General features: G+C 40.1%; 1 long non-coding RNA gene across 2 annotated transcripts in view; it reads left to right on the top strand.

The window, feature by feature from the left end:
* The window catches only part of LOC122871786, a 30,931-nt gene extending 23,862 nt beyond the window's left edge, over nucleotides 1-7,069 (top strand). The window contains exons 3-4 of one of the 2 annotated variants that reach the window (XR_006376926.1): nucleotides 5,987-6,057; nucleotides 6,909-7,069. This is a non-coding gene — a long non-coding RNA (uncharacterized LOC122871786). The remainder of the gene's footprint in view (nucleotides 1-5,986; nucleotides 6,058-6,908) is intronic. The other variant, XR_006376927.1, reaches the window with a different exon arrangement.
* Nucleotides 7,070-16,444: the final 9,375 nt, after the last annotated feature.

Here is a 16,444-nt window from a genome sequence, read left to right as displayed (position 1 = left end):
AGATGCTTTGTGTGTCTGTCAGTCTGTATTTATTATTGTGAGCTCTATCTCTGTGTGTGTGTGTGTGTGTGTGTGTGTGTGTGTGTGTTCTGGCAGCAGTTTGTTCCAGACTCCACATCCAACAGAGAAATCTTAAAAAATTCATGTTTCCTCTTTGGCAACAACCTGAGGTTTTGTTTTGTCCTTCCTGCAAATACGAAGGTTTTAAGTTAACACAGAAATTGATTATTATCATGTCTAGCATCAATATGTCTGAGTAAAAAACAAATCAGCATTCACTGAGTGTTCTACAAAGACATTATTTTCTTTTCTGCCTAACATCACTCTACGCATTCAAAGACTTTTAGTAATCATGTGATGGTGTGTTTAGTCTTGCTATCTCTTACATGCCTCAAGAAACAATTAACATATGCCTTTTTGTAGGTAGGTAAGTTGGTGTAGACCAACATCCAAGATTTTAGCAACATCCAAGGTTTTGCTATAGTTCCAAGTAGAAACTGGACTAATTTGATTCCTGAAAAATTACTCCTTGAAACACAGAAAGGAAAATAAAAGTGATTAGGAAGAAGAGAGAGGATGGATAACTGCTGAAAGAGAGTCCTTGCATGAGATCTGATGAATTATGACAGGTTGGTCCTGCTCTGAATATGTGCAGTTTGGTGGAAAAAAACAAATGCCATCTGAATGTCTATCAGTCAAACTAATGATACATTTCATGACTATGGCTCACTTCATCCTCACTTGGTCCCATTTCAGAAACCTTTTAGAAAGTCTTAGAATTGCCTAAAACGTCAATAGTATCCCATGATAAAATGTCCTTTAGAACTTAGTGGTGTAGTTTTTGCACCTGAATATCATTTTGGAACATTAATCTGTTTTCAGTGCTTTTTTGGTGATATATACCGTATGTCACCCATGCTGCCTCTCAGTGAAATACATCTTTGGATAATGGCTCCGACTGAGAGCAGAAATAAGGCTCCTCGAGGTTGAGTTGCTTTGTAGCAGTATGCATCACTTTCACCAGCACCTCACTGGCCGTGTTCTCACATGGGAGACAGGATGTCCAACCGCTCAGTCTGGACAAAGAAATGAGTAGAGGCTGGGCTGAGTGTGGGCTACAATCCCCTTGGTGGTTATACTCTGCAAACCAAAATATTCTTTGACTGTTGGTATTTAGCCACATTATCCCACATGATACTAAATACATACTAAAATAAGCTGGTTTAATGTTCGTTGTTGGAGCTTTACTTGTTTAGACTTGCTTTTGTGTAATTTTTTATTTACTCTTATCTGAATTTATTTCTATTTTATGGTGCTTTATAAATAGTTACTTATAGTAGTTTCTTACTTACATATAAATCTTTATGATCTTGAATGTATTTGCAACAGCTGCTTAAATTACATTACATTTTAAAGCAATAGTTTGACATATTTGGGAAATACACATATTTGTCTTCTAGCCAAGAGTTAGATGAGAAGATTGGTAGCATTCTCACGTCTGTACAATAAATATGAAGCTACAGCAAGCAGGCAATTAGCTTAGCTTAGCTTAGTGGAAAGACTGGAAATTAGGTAATAGCTCGCCTGGCTCTGTCCAAAGGTAACAAAATTCATCTCTAGGACAAGTTCACTGATTGACATGTCATATCTTGTTTGCTTAATTTGTACAAAAATCTAACTGTAAAAACACTTTTCACAAACGTAATCAATAAAGTCTCAAAATGTCGATTTTACACTCCTGATTTTGTTCTGATTAATCAAACGAGATGTGCTAGTGCTAGTTAGTGTGCTTCAGAGATGCTGGTAGGCTGATTTTGTTACCTTTGGGCAGAGCCAGGCTAGCTGTTAACCCCTTTTTTCAGTCTTTATGCTAAGCTAAAGTAACCGGCTGCTCTTGCTAATGTTACATATTTAGCGTACAAATGTGAAGGTAGTATCAATCTTCTCATTTAACTCTCAGCAAGAAAGCTAACTATTTCTTTACTGTCTTTTTTTCATCTGTTACCTCAGATTATGTTCTTTTGCACAATTGCTAGCCTCTTCAAAGAACACGTGTTGAATGTGACGCTCATACTGCCCCGTCACACCATTTTTTTTCTCCTTTGCTAATCCTTTTACATGCTCTTCTAACGATACCGGACCTCCACCTTGTGTTTTGAGTCGCATCCTCGGGACCTATTTCTGCATTTCAAGAAAGAAACCAGTTAGCAACACACACGCAGACAGCAGCAACAGAAAGACGGGACCACACCTCATCCTCGCTCATTATTAATGAAGGGGTCAGGTTGGACATGAGCGCTAAGCAAGACATAGCACAAAGTGAGAAACATGATGTGAATTAAAAAAAGGAAACAAACAGAGCGGGTAAAGCAGGCTATGGTGAGACGCTCTGACTAATGAGTAGTTCTGTGTTGCTGTAACATCACTGGTTCCCATGCTGTGATATGTGTTTGGTCAACCTGCTTGAAAAATGCATAATTGGGTGAGTTGGTGCTTGTGAAGAAAGAAAAGCTCCCACAGAGCCGGGCTCTCGCAGCGCTGCTACTTCTCAGCAGCTAATGATATTTTGTGTGCGGAACAAAAGTAATTAGCTAATTTAATACCTGTTTTTTAATAATATGTGTTTTGGTTTTTGTTCAATCTTTTGCGGTTGAAAGATAATACATTCTACTAATAAAAATGGGTTCAGGGTTGGTTTGGATTTTACATAAACAAAAAGGAAACCATACCTGTCAAATGATATGCACTTTACTTCTGTACAGTCAGCCATTTTACAAGATTTGGGATAAATTTAGAAGCATTTTGCAGTTTCACTCTTTATGATGTTTAGCTTTGTGGGGAAACATTTCATTTATGGCTGGCCACTGTTTACTTAAAGCAAATGAATGAGAGATTTACCTGCCTGATTTACCTGTTTGATACATAAAACCCAAATGAATTTAGAATATTAAGTCAATTAATATGAATAAAACTTGAACAGTTGTGTTCCTATCACATCACAGTGCACCTGCAAAGCATATTTGGTGGTACTTATGTGCTTTTATGTATTTTTGCATTTGATTGGTAACACAATAACAATTTCCAAGGACTTTTTCTGAAAAGAAATATGTAATTTGGCACTTTTAATTGGGGAAATAGGATATTTTTTTTTTTTTTGGAAGAAAGGCTATATTTAAACTATGTGTATTATAAACTCATTCATTATCAATTTATCAATATAATCATTATTGTTGAATTGTATGCTTGCCTATAAACAGATTTCCCATTTTTGTCAATGTAATATTGTTAACTGTTTGTACACCGGGTCTTGTCCTCTGGTCAATATAGGTATAAAATGCAAGGAAAACATAGTTCACCCAATTCACCATTTAGCCAATATTTTCACAAATGCATCACAGAAGCTGTAATGGATTCTTGGATCAATAATTAAAGACCCCTATATTGTGAGCAATAAATATGCTGCTAAAGAAGGAAAGTCTTTATTTCACCAGACATGCAGTACGCTGCGTTCAATGGATGTGAGAATTACTATCCCTTCAGTGGCTTTAAATATAATAAGTACATTTTCTGAAAATGAACTTGAATATACTTGGAATAACATGATTAACAATCTTCCAAACAAGATTGTTAGTAAACTCCAATTAGTACCAGAAGAATGTGGCCATCCACAGATTGTGGTTAAAAAACATCACTGGTAGCACATTAAAAGAAGAGGGTCCTTGGCTTCCAGACTACAGGGCAGAAGCTCCTCTGGCTGTAGCCCGGACTACTAGCAGAGGTTCTTCTCTCTGCATGGAAGAAGTTGTGGGGAGCTAAGGCAGAGAGTGAACTGCCAGCCTTATGATTCCCTCCACGTTCCTCTGATTCCCAGCCACTCGCCAATCAATAGCGGTCTTTGAGCAAAGCAGAGGCCCTATTGTGGCTGCATTCGCCAGGGCCAAGTTACGGCCACCATTGGTGCAGCTAAACCATGACGGATTCATCCTGGCCTGGTTCTCCCATTAGTCAGCCACCACGGGTGAAAACACAGACCTAAGGTCCCCTAATGGGAATTTAATGCACTTCAATGTACCTGCAGCCAAATAGAAAGAAAATAGCTGCTGTTTTTCCCTCCACAGATGATGACTCACAGTGGATATTAGATCTCCACAGTCAGTGAGGCCGACATGTATCATAAGCGAAGTCTCTTTGTGTGCAGAAGCGGCTCCAAATTGGAATTGGGCATTGGATCGTTTCTTTTACTGGGAGGGAAGTGTGTGCTTAATGTGGAATTGGAGGTGGGTCTTTGTATGTGTGTCTGTGTGTGTGTGTGTGTGTGCGTTAGGGTTTGCATCCCTATCTTAACCTTATGTGTGCATGGATATAAGCCTATCCCTGTGTGTGTTTACCTCTCAGTTAAGCAAGCATGTCCATGTTGCTACCTATCAAACAAAAAACACAGAAAAAACGATTGTGTGGTACAAATTAACCTTTATTATCCAGTTGATTTGTGTTACCTGAAGAGGAGATAAAGTCTTGAAATGTGTTGCTGATGTTTTCCCCATAAAGTGAATTTACAGGAAATTCAGTTTCTGTGCTTCTTGAGCAATTTAAGCACAAAAAAACTGAATTTTCCACTGAAGAAGCATTCTCTTTCTATTTAGCATTCAGCGTATGAATTATGTATATAGATAAATGCATCATCCCATACAACCCATAGAGTGTACAGCCCTTACTGTTTTCCGAATAAAAAAAAAATAATAATTCTGTCTCACTGAGGCCTTAATTGATATAATTACTCGCTCAATTTGACTTTCCAATACAAACGTCCCTAGAAGAATCCTTGTTCGTAGTTATATATTTTAATGGTGTCCGTGTCCTGGTTTAGGCACAGAGGCAAAAGTAAACACTGTTTGTAATGCTAAATACTTGCTGAGTGGATCAGCTATTGCATACACAGTCGAATTTCTATCTGCGAGACACTGAATGCTCATTTGTGAGGTGCAGTCTGTTGTGGTTCCTTGGGATTTTGCAGAGCAGCGTGTCTCAACAGGCCAGCAAAATTAGCATCATATACTTCCAAGCCTTGATTTTTGTCTAGTGTTGTTTTAGTTTAATTTACCAGTTCAGCTGCATTTTTTTCATTGCTGTTAAGTTTCTTGTATAATGGTACTTTCCCTGCTTTATCAGCACTTCCAGTAGCTATTTGCTATTAGGATTCTCTTTCTGTGATTTCAGCTGTGCAGTCAGCCAAGACATCACTGGGAAGCACACAGGCCGTGCTCTCTCTATGCACACTTCTTTGCCCCTTTTGTGCTGTTTATGCCAAGGGCCACAACACTGACCCTTTAGCTATCCAGAGGGCAAAGTGCTAGTCCTTGCTAGCTGGTGGCCGTAACCCCGTGAACCCTCCCTTGGACACACACATGCATGTGCACACAAACTCTGAGTGGACGAGTATAAAACATGACAGTATTGGCAGGTCCCGGGATAGCCGGGCCTCGTCTGCCCCTCCAAGGTGTTGGGATTCATAATGACCCTGTACGCTTCTATCCGATGTGTATTGAGCGCTTGTGACACATAAAACTATCGTGGCGTGATGAGAAACAACCACTGTCAGCCCACATCTGCGCTTCAAAAGATTTAAACATGGATGGAGGAGAGGGGAGAGGAGCCGGGGATGCAGGGAGAGATGGGCCAGAGAGGAGAGGAGGCACGGAAGAGAGGGGGAGGCAAAGGGCAGGCCGCGTGGAAGCGCAGCATGATTCATGTGCCTGCAACAGAACACAGGCTTTTTCAAACACACTTATGTTACTATGGCTTAGTCACTGGTCTGCTGACTAATACCAAAATAATGATTCGAGCTACCGCACAGTATGTCCAATTAATGACAAGTTTGGCCTTTACTGTTGTTAACATTGGTGTCTGGTACATCCTGGAGAAACATCTGCTTCTATATCAGCTTTCATCTAAATCCTCCCATGTTCATCTTTCATCATGCTGATAGATGGAGAGATGATGGATGGATAGAATGATGAATCCTAGAAGGTTGGATGGAAAGATGACGCATGGATGTATGTAAGTGGATGGATTGATGGATGGAATGATGTTAAATGATGGATGGATGTTAGATAATGGTGTGATGGTTGAATAATTGGATGGATGTCAGATGATAGATGGATGGATGGAGGCTAGATGGATGAGTAGAATCATAAATGGATGGATGGACAAATGGTTATATGGTAGATAGATGAATGGATTGGTGGATAGACAGACAGACAGACAGAGTGATTTATTGATTGATTTGTGGATGGGTGGATAGTTAGACTGCCTGATTCATCAATAGATTCATAAATGGATGGATGGGTGAATGGTTAGATGGATAGATTGATTCATAGATGGATGGGTAGATGGATGATGGATGGATGTTAGAGGATGGATGTTGGATAGCTGCATGCAAAGATGGTTGGGGGTTAGATGGATAGAAATGGATGGGTGGATGGTTAGATGGATACATAGATTCATAGTTGGATGGATGTAAGGACAGATTCACAGATGGATGGTTAGGTGGATATACAAAGATTCGTGGATGGATGGTTAGACAGAGATTGATAAATGATGATGGATGGATGGAAGATGGATGATAGTAAAGGATTGATGGATGTTAGATGAAAGATGGATGGATGTGAGATGGGTGGATAGATTGATTCCTAAATGGATAGATGGATTGATCAATGGCAGGTTAGACAGATAGATTCCTAAAAGGATGGATAGGTTGTTAGATGGATGGATGTTAGATAGATGGTGAGATGATGGATGGATGGATGGATAAGCTGAATAAATTACACATGAATAAAAACAAAATACATTTAAATACATGAAAAAGTTATATCTAATATGTCCCTTCCCACTTTTACTTTCTCTAACAGAAGAAGAGCTGTCTCCGTGTGCAGTCACTGTGGCTGAAAAGACAAAGAAACAAGTGACATCTCCAGAAAATTACAGACAATTAACTTTAACAACAAGTGAACACACTGTTGACAAGTTTGTGTTGACAGGTGATCTTTTGGGAGAGGCAGTCCAAAACCACCACAACAAGATGTGAATTTAAATAATGAATAAAAATCAAAGCCACATTCTCATTACCAGTGTGCAACTCTGTGTAACAGTTGGCCATAGGTCGTGCATCTAATTCAACACAGAGTGAAACACAAGTAAACAGTCTTCTTTCACTGTGATGTTTTCAGGCGCAGTGGACTAATGTGATTTTGAATGATGAGACGCGCTCAGCGTGTCTTCTAACTCACAGAGGGGTTTCAGGTAGTTCTACCTGTTAACCGACGATTAGCCTAAGTGTCTGAGCGGGCTTCCCTGCAGCGAGGCAAGAATTTCAGCTCCGCAGGGGAGGAGAGGGAGGGAGTTGGAGGCGATAAGAATCGTGTGCCGCCTCCCAGTCTTGTCATCAGTCTTTTGAGATGAGGGAAGTTTGTTAGCATAAGTCTAACTACAATATCTACATGCCTGAAATGTACACAAGCGCATGCCCAGATTTTATTTTTCATTTAATTTTTTTATGGAAAAACATCTAATTTAAAATTTAGACCATCATAGGATACAAAAATTGGTGGGTTATTTGGTCAGTGTCAGTGAAATCTGATCAAACCACACCCACACAGTCCTGAAGTCATGAAGCAGATTAGCTTTAGGTTACATGTGTAACCCCAGTTCTCTGAGTAGCATGAATGAGATGTCCTGCTAGGGACATGGAGGTCATGACGTCTGCATCAAGGCCCTCCATCTTTATAGCTGACACAGCACTGCTTGTCATTCAATCATCTCTTCTCACTTCTGAAGCTAAGCTATTCTCTGCTGGATTTCAAGGCTAACTAGCTAAACTGTCCAAAGACCAGAGCGGACAACTCCATCACCGGACGCTCGGTGCTGGGGATACCAGACCCACTGCCTTCACTATAGGTTGATTTATTGTGCTTTTCTGGCTTGTCTTCATACAGTGGAGCATTGCAGCGTCTCTACTGGTCAGCATATATTGGTTAAGCACCACATAGCTTTGATGAAACATCAAAATAAGCGCCATAAGTTTTTGAGTGTTAAATTTTTTTTAAAGTAGATTTTTGCTTATTTCGTCATGAATGTTTAACTCAACAGATAAATACTTTATGCTTTAAATGTGGGGTATGCGATTCTGGAGAAATCCAATACCATGACAAATACCATGATATAGCAAACTGTTTCTACAGTTGCTGCTGCGAAGCTAACAGCCAGAGAGGAAGAGATGGTTTTGCCAGCAAACCAACTCCAAACAGCGATACTCACAACTCTCCTGCTACTGTAGCAAACATCACACCAGCAGCATATCTTGGCAAACTAGAAAGTAAGCTGAATGTCCGTGGGCAAGTCATTTAACGTCATTTACCTGACACTCAAATCAAGGCTGGAATAGTTTTGTGTGGCTCGGTACAAGCCACTTTGTTTGTTTCCCATTTACAGAGCCAGGGCTGTGTACAAACACCGGAGTTTTTTTTCAGCACACACACAGAACAGACAGCTAGTGGACCGTGAGGAGATATTCGCTGAATTTGACAAAAAGACATGTATTGGATTAGAATCGCACACCCCATCTTTAAGAATATTGTTGTTGTTTTTTTTTTTATTATGCTTGCATCCTTGCCTACATATACACACAATAGCGTGCTCACCTGCACACAAAAACACACAATCTGTGCAAATCTGGTGGCTAATCACAGCTTTTGTCTGTTGCTTTCATTGCCTCAGTCTGTTCCGCTCGCTCACGCATTGTCCAACTATTTGATATTGTACCATCTTTTATCTTTTAAACTCTCTAAACCAGGACTGTGGAGCCACCTCAGCCCCCTCCTTGTTACCTCATTTCCCCTCTCCCTCCCCTACCTGTTTTACCCTCCACATCCCTGCTTGATTTCTTGATTTCATCTCTTTTTTTCACCTCCAGTAGCTTTATGAACTGACTTTGTGCGTATGTTTGTGTGTTTTTGGTTGTTAGGAGCAGTGGGAGGTCTCCGGACAGAACCGAATCTTAATTTCAACCCCTCCCCAAGCTTATTTGTAAGAGCTTATCCGTGCATCCCTCCACATTGGAGACCTTCCTGGGGTGCTGAGTGAGCGAGGAAAAGAATGGAGGGACGGGTGGCATGGTGATGGGGTGGTAGGATGGGTGTTGTTGGGGGGCTGGGGTCTCATGGCTCTGAACAATCAGTGGTGCCTGGTTTTAATGAGGAGCTTGTTTATTAAGTCCACTCAGGGAGTCTGTGCAAGTGCTTAGCATTTGCTCTCTAATTAGGAAAGCTAAACAGTCCCTATTGCTGAGGATCAACCATTAGGGGGGAGAGGAGGCACTCAGCGTGGCTGTGCATGGGGTGCAGATTGCTGGGCCAAATACTGGAGGAAGGAAGAAGGAGGAAAGAAGGAGCAAAAAGAAAGAAACAATAAAATGTAGAGTTTTTGTCATTGCAAACAATTGGCTCACATATTTGGAAGAAAATAATTTCCTCAGTCATAGCAATGATGAAGAAACCAATCACATGCGCCAGCAGGTACTACAGCATGTGAAGGTAAATTCATAAAGCAAGGCTAAGTTATTACAAGGAGTCCACCTAGTGGTTTTTTGACAGAATTGCAGCAAAACGTCACTATTTGTCTGCTATATTTGTCTAAATATCACCTGAAACTGCAACGATGTTGGCTATTTCATCATCGTTATTATATGTCATTTTTAAAACTGTGTGATTGCAGCCATCAATAACTATCTAGCGAAGATGGTCCACCTTTCCGAAGTGTGTGTGGGCGTAAAACAGGTTACCCGGGCCTGTCTGTAGCACAGTGAGAGCCATGATGAGGATGTTGACAGGGAAAACAACACCATTCTGCCACAGCTCCCTTTTATCCACACAATAAATGCCTCCCTGATTACCCTGTTCCCCGTCACACAGATTGCTGTTAAAGTGCAATAAGAGACGAGCGTGTTTTAGATTAAGACCTGATCAAATTTTCATAACTCGATTTTCAGGGAGAGAAGGGATTGGGGAGGACTGGGGCAAGAGAGAGCGAGAGAGAGATGTAAAAGTGTGTGTGTGTTGCCCGTAATCAGCTTTCTTTGTCTGCATCCATTTCACTTTGAGTAAAATTGTGTCATTGATGATAGCGATCGCATAAGCTCTGGCTTTCAAATAGTCATATCAACTTAATAAAGCCGAGGCTGATAATCCAGTTTAGTTTTGGTATTAAAGTTGCCAACACTTGCTGCTTTAGTGATCATTTTTAATATTTACAATTCTGACCCTTTTCAATAGCAAAATCCTCTGTAATATTTTATCTGCCCTTTATACAACAGGATTGTTTCCATGTATGTGGAAGTATTAAACAATAGGCCTATATTTGCAAGATATAATGTAACATTATGAATAAACCAGTATTTTCGGTACATTGCAGAATATACCACTTATTGAGCTTGATTAAATGAATTGCTAACCTTGTAAATAATAGTTTGAGAAAAAACGTGCACGGCCCGCTTACTGGAATTTTTGGAGTTTCAACCATATCTCATGGCCTTCATCATCAGTTACCTTAGTGACCAAAGTATCTAAATATTTTGGTCACATACATGTCTCGTGAAAACAACTGTACTATCTCCATGACAACTGAGCAAACTCCCTCTGCTGATGAAAGCCATGAGATGAGGCTGTAAGATATGGAAATTTACAGGAAGTGGTCCTTTTGTTAAGATTTATTTCTCAAAGTATTACGTATAGCTTCTTTTACCGTGTATTTTCCATGTATGCACCATATACATGGTGCATACATGTTACAGTACATAAATGCCACTTGTGGCTCCTGGATGTTAACGTTTCAATGGGGCATACCATAATAACCCATGCTGGCAGTTTCATCTTACAGTGCAGTCTATTTAAACAGTAATCACCTCAAGTACAGTCTCGCCATATTGACTGACTGACTGTACGTGACCTTTTAACATGTAATTGTATTTATTTTTTGTGTGTGCTAATGTGCATTTACAGTCCATAGGCTTCTCCTTTCAATCTATAGTGCTTCTAAATGGGGTCAAATCAAAGAGATTTATAGGCGTATTTCTCAGTGCACCACTCAGTGTTTGCTTGTCATGTACTGGATAAGCCGATAAGGTTTAGTACCATTGGCGTAACTCATGTACACTGCTCATGTCTCTTTCCCGCGATAGCAATATTACAGTGAGCAGGGTAGCATCCTCCCGTCTCTGTTATGTTCTCCCTTATCTATTTCTTCTCTATTACTTTCACTCATCCTCTCTATCTTTCTCTTTCCCCTCTCTTTCTGCTCAGTCTCAAATGCTTACGGTTGTATCTGTCTATGTGTCTGTCACCTCTCTTTCTTCCCTCCCCCTCCCTCTCCCAGACAGTTGACTGGTATGGCGACACCAGACTGTGTATATTTTTAGCGCTGCCACAGATGGGGCAATGGCAGCATGTCAGAGACCAGAATGTTCTTTATCTCAGCTGTCAGGCCGTTCCCCTGGACCAAAATGGATCCAGTCCACTCTTTAAATTTTGGTTTTAATTGTGTCTTTTGGCATGGCTAAATAACTTTTGCTGTTGAAGATGCAAATGGAAGGTGGTTAAGGGAAATGCTCATAGCTGCTGTGTCAGCTCCTCTGTGGGAGCTGCATCCAAACCTATGATCAAGCAGAGGTGAAATTGCAGGCCATACCTCGGCAGAAAAAAAGATTTAGCACAAAAGCAAGCTTCCTGAAATGACAAAGCACAGCAGATATCAGTACATATTACCAGGCTTGACATAAAAAAAAGATACATTTTCTAACATATTACATTTTATAGTGGGAAGAAGATCCAATTTTGCTTATGTCTGTGTGGTGAAACAACAGCTCTGTCCTATATGCTGTGACCAAGCTGGCTCTTAGAAAGCCAAGTAAATTTCCAACCCAGGCTTTAGCTATGGCCAAAAGCAGGTCTGTGCACCTCTACATTCAAGATACCCCTGGTAAAACACTTAACGTGCACAGCTAGGGAGTAACCATTTGATTCCTTTACAACCTCTAAACACAATGATGGACAGCAGAGACCAGTAAGCAGGCATTTCAGACTGAAGAGGGTTTTTTTTTTTTATTGCAGAGGGAGAAGAAAAATATGCTGCAGGCTATGACTGGGGGTCAAGTGGTCGGCTTTGTGCATCACAGTTTGGAGTCTGCTGAGACTCTCCTCTGGCAGCGTTCACACACTCCAGCAGCAAACCGGCTGTCCACATGAATATCAAGGAGGGGTGGGACAAAGACAGAAGGGGATGCTGACAGAGAGAAGGGCGAGGGAGGGAGAGGCAGAGTGAGGTGATGGTTTGTGGTGCAAAGAAGTCAGATATGATCCGAAGTTCAGTTTGTCAGTCAGATTGTGTTCAGGTTTATTCAGCAGGTGTGTATGAAGTTTTTAATTTCTTTTGCTATATCTCCATTACCTGACTTCGTCTGTGGTACTCAGCCCCAACTCTATTGGTTCCTAAGACTTAAATCTTTAAAATCACAAATATAGTTACATTTTTTTTTAAAGGGCAAGTAATTAACTAAAACAGCTGCTTTTCACAAATATTATTCTAACAGGAGTAAATAGTACATTTGTTGGGGACTATTTTAAGCTGTGGATTGATACACATTTGAAACACTAGTGAGTATACAGCAGCAGGACAATGTACAGTATGTTAGACTGATTCAAAATGAACCTATGTTCATTGTAATGAAGAAACATGTCAGCCTGTGCAACAGTGTGGCTCACTGGTGTGTTTTTAGCCATGCCAGCAGCTTGGTTCTGAGGATGGCGATGTCAGTGTGTCGGTCAGTCCAGCACTTTGGTCCAGACTGAAATAGTTCAACAACTATTGGATGGATTTCTGTGAAATTTTGTACAGACTTTCCTAGTACCCAGAGGATAAATCTCACAGGCTTGGGTGATCCTCTGACTTTTCCTCGCCCCCATAACATCAACATTTTTGGTGAAATGTCTTGCCATGAAATTTGGTTCAGACATTCGTGTTCACCTCAGGATGAATTATAATAACTTGGTAACCTTTCATCTAGCGCCATCATCAGGTCAAAATTTCAATTCATCAAAACTAATGACATTTCCATCAGCCTCAGCTGTACTTTGGGTTTAGTGCTAATTAGTTCACATGCTATGCTAATTAACAAATGTTATCGCACTAAAAGGCTAAACTAAGATGGTGATGGTAAACATTATACCTTACATCAACATCAACATGTTAACATTGTCTTTGTGAGCATGTTAGCATGCTGATGTTAGCATTTAGCTCAAAGCACCGCTGTAGCCTCTTAGTTTTGTTAATAGTTCTGGGACAACAATGGAGGTCTATGGAACAGGTTACACAGACAATAGTTGTTCGTATGATCAATTTGTTGTTGGTTCTGTCATTTCCTTGCCTTTTTGTTGACAATAAGGAAACAATATAGAAATATCAGCAGCCTTATCCTTCAAAAGTCTGATAGAGAAAATAAAAGCATTCTTTTTTTTTTTTTTTTGAATATTTTATTTTAGAGTTTTTTCAGAAATAAACACAGAACAGACAACCAGCACTGTCTCGGACCACACACACAAAAAATAAATAAATAAATAAATAAACAAGTAAAAAATTAAATGGATAAAATAAAAATAATAATAAAAAAAAAAAAAATAAATAAATAAGTAAATAAAATCATAATAATAAGTGTTCAGTTCAGCAGCCAGAAATACTACAGTGAAAACCTGCTAGACAGTCAGTCTAGGTCCCCAGCATTAGCCTGAGGGGAGCCACTAGGGGCTGATTGAGTAGTTGACTTGTCCAAATGGTCCAAGAATAAGCCCCAAACAGCGGAAAATTTTTCAATGGAATTAGTTCTCAAGAATCTGAGTCTTTCCATTTGAATAAGAGAGATCATATCCGTAATCCAAGTCCGAAAGGAAGGGGGTGAAGGTGACTTCCAGTTCTTCAGCACAAGTTTCTTAGCCACAATCATACCCAGGGTTAGAGATTGCTGTATTGCCCCCGGGAGACAGGAGGTGCGCTGTGAAAAACCAAAAATTGCAAGTTCTGCAACAGGTGGAAGAGGCCTATTGTAAGCCTTGGAATACCAGTCAAATATGCTTGACCAAAATCCAGACAATAAGGGGCAAAACCAGAGAGCATGAGAAGTTGTATCCTCTGCCACCTTGCACCGGTCACACATTGGAGAAACAGAGGGGAAAATTTTATGCAGTTTGGTTTTAGTATAATGCAAACGGTGGAAAATAAAAGCATTCTAATAAAGAAAAAATGAAGTGAAAATGTATGATTTGATAGCAGTCTGCAAGATGTGGTCTGAGCTTGGATGTTGTCCTGTGCTAGGAACAAATGATAATCAATATCACCTCTAATTAATATTTTTTTCTCCATGACGCCAGTTTTCCCAGTGGCGCAGTGGGAAGGAGACTCCGCTCAATAACGTGTCTTTCAACACAGAGCTCTAATCAAGCCCGAAGGTCTCCTCCTGAATCTTGTTGCATTCTGAGCCTCATTTCCATTCCCTATCCCTCAAGGCAAGGTAAAAAACGTCCCATGGTATTTGAGCAAAAGCTCTGTACTTTTTACCGCATGACTAGCCTTCACCTGCAGCTCGGTCAGTTGATATGGAAATGATGGGCAACAAAGTTCTTCTGACTGAAGATAATAATGGAGCATACACACAAAAAAAAGCTGAGAGGTAAACACAACACAAAACAATAGAGTGACAGTGATGACTGTAGCAAATCTGGTGCTTTTGCCAATCTAATTGTCAGCTTCATTTGCACTTTTCAAAGGACAAGGTTACACAAGGCATCAAGATGGAGAGCACAGAAGGACAACAATAAATCCTGCATATGCTTAAAATGTTGTTACATAAAGTCAAGATGAGTGTTAAAAACCCCACAGGTCATGGCTGTAAAATGTCAAAAAATCAAAATGTAGATGATTAATATTGTTTCTCAAGCTTTCATCCCTTGAGTCACAAAGGATTGTCTGTGTAAAAACATGTCTGTACTCTTGTGGGAACCTATTGAAGTGAGACTAACATACTTGGTCTGTAGCACAGTTTAATTAGGGCTCAGTTTTGATGATTTTTAGTAAGTCTGGAGCAGGGAGTGATCTAAAACCAGAGAGAATCAGGAAGAAACATGGGGGAAAGGGGGAAGGGGAAGCATTTGAGACATATTAACAAAGAGAGAACAGTAATCAAAGCCCTTCAAAGCCCTTCAGAGGATGGATCCCATTGCACTATCTCTTTAGAATGTGCAATGTCTTGCTGCTACAACAATGTACTCTTTCTCTCAAACTGTGCCATTCATAGGGCAGAACATTCAAAGAGGAGATTTCAGGGCTGGTGCAGCTTCCATCTCTGCAATAAGTGAGAATGTGGAACACCAGCAGGGAGACTCAGCAGTGTGCCAATCAATACCAGCCCCGTGTTCTCTGCGACTACAGTAATTATCATCACCATCCACAGGAATGACATGTTGTTTGGGCTCTGCAGAAGGTCAACAGCATATTAGTAGCATATGATGTTTCCATGGTACCAGTGTGTGAATTTAGGCTTGTCTGATTTGTTTGGAAGTCATAAGTATAATCCATATGGAGTCGTCATTGGAGAACTGCTAAAAAGGTGAGCTCTGGTGTGTTCGCTGGCGTAGGTGACTATGATTGTGCAATTAGGCCTACCTAAGAGATTAGACACCTGTGTGACAAAGTCATTCAGGGCTCTGAGGGGAACATTGTGTAGCTACTGAAGTCAGCTATTATTGTAAGTCAAACTCTAATCTGTTTGTAGACAAAACCTCCATGTCAAGCGGCCCCTAAATAGATATACAACAAGGCATAGATCAGTTTGATTTGTTTTCTTTTTCAGTGACAAGCCCAGCCATTTTGTCTATGAATTGGTAAATGGAGTCACACAACTTAACAGAGTTGAAAAGAAATAAATAAAATTACTAGGAAATGCAAGTAGGCCTGCAAATTTGACTTTTCCTCAAAAGAAATATATTGTAGGCGATAAAGGCTCTGGCGTGTTAGCTATAGTTTAACATTCAAAATATACAAATAACCTGATAAAACATGATGCATTGTTAGTTAAAACAATGTATGGAGTAGTCAGATCATATCAGCTTATCAGGGTGTTATTGTCTGACAGGTGCATTTTACAATATTTTTATTACACACACTCATCAAAGGTTTTATGCTATTTTTTTGGTAATTTTGCTTTAATGCCTCCAAAAGCTCCCACTCACTGCTGATGTTTTGAAACTTACTTATGAATTGTATTTTATTTCAAAACCCCAAGAATAAGCTGAGAGTCTCTTCCATTGCTTATGTGAATGTACATTAAGACTCATGACAAAATACCCGG

This window comes from Siniperca chuatsi, linkage group LG24 (genome assembly GCF_020085105.1).
Source record: "Siniperca chuatsi isolate FFG_IHB_CAS linkage group LG24, ASM2008510v1, whole genome shotgun sequence".
In the NCBI taxonomy this organism is placed as follows: Eukaryota; Metazoa; Chordata; class Actinopteri; order Centrarchiformes; family Sinipercidae; genus Siniperca; species Siniperca chuatsi.
This window is presented reverse-complemented; position numbering and strand designations above follow the sequence as displayed.